This window comes from Vigna umbellata, chromosome 9 (genome assembly GCF_029865625.1).
Source record: "Vigna umbellata cultivar VRB3 chromosome 9, Vumbellata_1.0, whole genome shotgun sequence".
In the NCBI taxonomy this organism is placed as follows: domain Eukaryota; kingdom Viridiplantae; phylum Streptophyta; class Magnoliopsida; order Fabales; family Fabaceae; genus Vigna; species Vigna umbellata.
The window spans coordinates 39605988-39611187 of NC_142173.1; the positions used below are offsets into that span (position 1 = coordinate 39605988).

The following is a 5200-nucleotide window of genomic DNA, read 5'->3' on the forward strand; positions in this document are numbered from 1 at the left end:
TTCTGCATTGCGTCTTAGTTTTTGTTTTCTATTTTAGGGTTTTTTTTTCTGTTGTTGGGTTTTCGTTTTTGTAGATTTTATTGCGTGGTTCTGTGTTGAAATTGGTTGAAATGGAAAGGTAATTCTGCTGTGTTGGACACTAGAAAGATTGCCTTCATTCATCAGATTATTGTGCTTAAGCGTATGTTATTCTTGAGTGCCCTGCATCCTAATTTAATCTATTTTGGTCATTCCAATTGGGACACACTTAGTGCAATAATTGGGTTTAATTATCGCTTAGTTAATTAAGTTGTATGGTCCAAAATCGACTAATTATTGATGCATTGCGTTTGCTTAATTCGCATTTTATGAAAATGGGATTTGTCTTCGCTTAGTTGATTGATTCTATCGGATTAAGGGTGAGAGGAGCAGTTAATTATTGTTAATCTAGGATTGAAACATTTGTAATTAAACTAGTGGCCAACCTGTTTTGCACTGTTGTTTGAATTCGGGCTTGAATTTGGTAGCATTTTAGTTCACAAAATTGTCATAAACCACCCCCAACCATGTGTTCGACTTAATTCCTGAACCACTGTTTGGTCCTTGAGAGATGACCTAGGAGTCACTTCCTAGTCTATACTGCACTTTAATTGAGCATTAAGTTTGATTCGGGTACGACCCCAATAAACTACATTTGTTGAATTATCATAATCTTGCTTTTTATTTGTTGCTCTTCCTTGAAGCCCACCGTTGATTTGTAAAGAGACCATTTTTTTGACAATTCTAACAACTGATATCATTGCATACTTTTGTTTGTGATCTCCCTCTAGACTTTGATATGCTTCAGCCTTGATTACGACAAATCTGACTGTGTCTTACTCTATTTTCAACACTCAATGTTGAACCAGAATTAGAACTAGAAGATTTCACTAAACTTTTCCTATGAACATTTTCGCTTAAGATCAAGTGATAGGTGTTATTAAACTTCAACTTGTTGTTGCTTGTAGAATTACTAATTGTAGTAATAGTTGCACCACAACTTTCCGAAAGAGATGATAATAAGATTAATGTTTTCACCTCATCATCAAAAAGTTATCCGCACTGATCTTAATTACGCAATGATTGTATTAAATTCTCTAATATGATCAGTAAATAAGTTACCTTTACCCATTTTGAGGTTGACAAGTCTGTGAATCAAATAAACTTTATTTGGTGTAGTGGGCTTCTCATACATATTTGACAACGCCTGCATCAAATTTGCAGTTGTTTTCTTTTTCATGATGTTGAACACAACATTCTTGTCTAATATCAGCTGGATCACACCAAGGGTTTGTCGATCTAACAACTCCCAATCTGACTACTCCATGTCGTCTAGGTTCTCGCCTCTTAACTGTAGATACAACTTCTTTTCATACAGATAGTCCTCTATCTGCATCTTCCAGAACCCGAAGTCACTGCCATCGAATTTATAAATCTTCACCTTTCCTTCTTCCATTGCCAATGCTCCCGCTGCTTTTAAAGAAAGCTCCCACGACTTCTCTAAACTGAGATACCAAAGATAAAGAAAAACCAAACCTTTTCTTATATGAAAGATCAGACAAAGCTGTAACCACAGAGCATACTAAGAAATAGACTCTTGATACCAGTTGTTAGGAACAAGACAATAAAAGAGGAAAGAGAGAAATAAAGGAGATAAAAATTTAAAGTGGTTCAACATACAAATATCTACGTCCACGACTATACTAGTAAAAATATTTATATTTTGGTGTATCTCTCAAGCTTTACATATGGTTGCTTATATAGATAAATAGAGAACAATATCTTGCAATATTAAGCGATGTGAGACTAAATTAAACTCCAGAATACTAACAATTAACACACATAAATCATAATAGGATATTAACCTTGATCTATGAGAGATCCAATGAGAATGTGTTCTTTAATCTGTGTTCTTCAACCTTCTTTTTTTTAATCTATTTCTTTGTCTTTCTTTCTCCTCTCGCACTTTCTTGATTGCTTATTATGAAAGAACCTTATTCCCAGAGACATAATCTTAATCTCTTTTATAAACCAATAGGTCCTTTTCAATCTGTCTCTTTGAGTTTTATTTTATCTTTATTTTATTGTAACTTTTTATGATAACTAATAGGTCCTTATATATTATTAAATCATATTTAGGTCCATCATAATATTTGAAATGAGTCACGTAATGGAATTAATTCGTTAATTAATTTTAACATTCTCCCACTTGACTAATGATGTCATAACATTATATGATTGAATACATAAATCATAATATGCATTAAAGAACCTTACATAAATTCGTTCAATCATTATTCATAATCAAAGATATAAAAATAACAAGAATTGGGGTGATTTCACATCATTCAACATGTTTCCTTTCATGTACTATTTATCATCTCTTTCTCCTTAATAGGACTTTACAATGAGAAGTCCATAATGGGTTTGAACATTAATATCAATTCTATAACAATAACAGTAACATAATTTGTTTTCTTCATCATAATCTACATGCATAAACATAAAGAAAACATAAATTTAAACATTTATACATCAACGAGCTCAAAATGTCACATAAGCATTAATTAGCCCACCACGGATTGGTCACTTAGTGAGCCAACCCAACCCGGCTCATTTATTAGCGATCTAGAAAAACTCAAACCCGGCTCGACCCACCACAAGTTGATGGATTAAATGGGTTCACTCACTGGCTCACTTAATTATAGTTTTTTTAAAATAAAAAAAAATTAAAATTACAAACTTTTTGTAATTCAAATCTAAATAAATTTCACTCACAAAATGATGTTAAACTCAAGACAATTTAAAATAATAAAAAAAGTAAAATATAATCCAAATGTCATAAAACAATAAACACAAAAAACATACAAATAAGTTTCTTATATTCATCATTTATTGTGTCCCTTATCCATTTACAATATTAAAATCTTGAATGGATAAATCCATAATATTTTGCTCTCTTGAATCATCTTCTTCTTTATCCCCATCTACAATACAATAAAAAAAGTGTTAACTAATAATATTGAAACACAAAGTAATAAATAATTAAATTAATTTCATAGTACTAATAGTAATATTACTTATTAGTTCAAAACCATGTAACCAATTTGAGTTTAATTGAGTGCGTCAACATTCTCTAGAAGAATGGAGGAACGATATTTGGTTAGCACACGAGAACTAAGACTAAAGGCAGTCTCACTAAGAATTGTTGTGATTGGAATGCTAAGAATGGCTAATAAGCCATCTTAGTTAAGTTTGGATAATGATCACAAAGATCCCTCCAATAACTCAATACATCCAACTTATAAAAAAAATTGGATCAAGTTTCCCTTCATCTAAATAAAGGTCCAATTCAGACCTTCTAGTGGCATTAACATGTTGGCTCAAATAATCCACATATTCCTAAAACATCATGAAACATATTTAATATGTCATTCATCATAAGCAAGAAATAAAATAAGTTGAGAATTAAAAACTTACATCAAATGCATCCATCACCGGCTCATCATTAGTAAAAGAAGGTTGTTGTGTTGGAAGGGAAACTTGAGAACTTGAAGTGTTTGACTCGTTTGAATTTAATTTGACATATTATTCAAACAACTTATACACTTTATCCTTTAAAAAATTAATCTTTTCTTCAGAAGTAGGAGGATTAATCTTTCTATAACAAAATCAAATTGCTTCAAACTTCATTCGTGGATCAAGAATAGCCGCAATAACAAGAATGTCACAATGTTGATCCCAATACTTACTAAACTTGTTCATCATACTCAATGCATATCTTTAATCGTCAGATCATCACTTTTAACATTTTTCCGCAACAAACATTCAATTTCCCAAACTTGCATGAAGTAATGATTAGAAGTTGGATAAGAAGAACCTGAAATCAAATTAGTCATTACATAAAATGGCTTCAAGAACTCATACATTTTTTCAGCCCTTTTCCACTCATCATTTGAGAGACAATGAACACAATTTCTATCACGGATAGCCAAACATCTAAAGGCACATCGATATCTAATTGCACTCTCAAGCATAAGATAAGTAGAGTTCCATCTAGTAGGAAAATCCATTTTCAAACCTACTTTGGAATCAATACCCCTTACTTGAATATCACATTCTTTAAATCCAATTTTTCTTACGTCTGATCCTCTCACATATTTTATACTCTCTTTAATCTTTTGCCAAGCATCAGAAGCCACCTTTAATCCCTCTTACACAATAATATTCAAGAAATGTGCACTACACCTTACATGAAAGTAATCACCATTACATATCAAACTATTTTGCAATTTCAATTACTCACTCAAAATTTTTTGCTACACCTCATTGACACTAACATTGTCTAATGTGATAGAAAAAAAATCTTCTTATCTATTTCCTAGTCAAGCAACAAAGCAAACATTTTTTTGTGCCAAATCATGACCAGTGTGCGGAGGTTCTATTTTATAAAAGGCAATATTCTTACTATTCAACTTTCAACCAACATCAACAAAATGAGCAGTCAAACAGATAAACCCTTCTTGTAGATCCTCCTGAATCACAGTCCTTCCATGTTATGTATGCTTTTCTTTGCCTATTCTTCTTTCTGTCCTGGTTGTACTTCTCATCAGCTTTTTGCTTCATCTTCAAGTCTAGACAGTCAGGCTTGATGTGTCCCTCCTTTCCACATTCATAACATGTAACCGTTGTAGCTTTTCCTTTTCTCATGCCTCCTCTAGAATTGCCTGCAAAATTAGATACAATATTTCTATTTTTCATGAACTTTTTAAATTTCTTTACCATCATGTTCATCATTTCTTTTTGTAAAATGTCTGTATCAAAATCAACATCATACTCGTGGCTTCTTGAGGCTTTTTTACTTGATACTTTGAGAGCTATGGACTGCTTTTGTTCAGTCTCCTCTTCCTCTCTCAACCTTCCTAGCTTCAATTCGTGTTCCCTAAGCTTGCCAAAGAGTAGGGCCATATTCATTGTAGTAAGATCTCTTGATTTTGAAATAGCTATTACCTTTGGTTGTCAGCTTCTGTTAAGACTCTTCAAGATCTTTATGTTGATTTCTTCTTTCTCAAATACTTTGTCAAGTGCAATTAGATGGTTTACTATGTGGGTGAATCTTTTCTGTACATCATAGATATTCTCTCTAGCCTTCATCCGGAACATCTCGTATCCTTGGATTAGA

The 5200-nt window shown here is 32.3% G+C and overlaps 1 pseudogene; it reads right to left on the reverse strand.

Moving 5' to 3' along the window:
• Positions 1-1336: 1336 nt before the first annotated feature.
• Positions 1337-4992, reverse strand: LOC148193495 (zinc finger BED domain-containing protein RICESLEEPER 1-like; annotated as a pseudogene).
• Between the last annotated feature and the right edge of the window lie 208 nt (positions 4993-5200).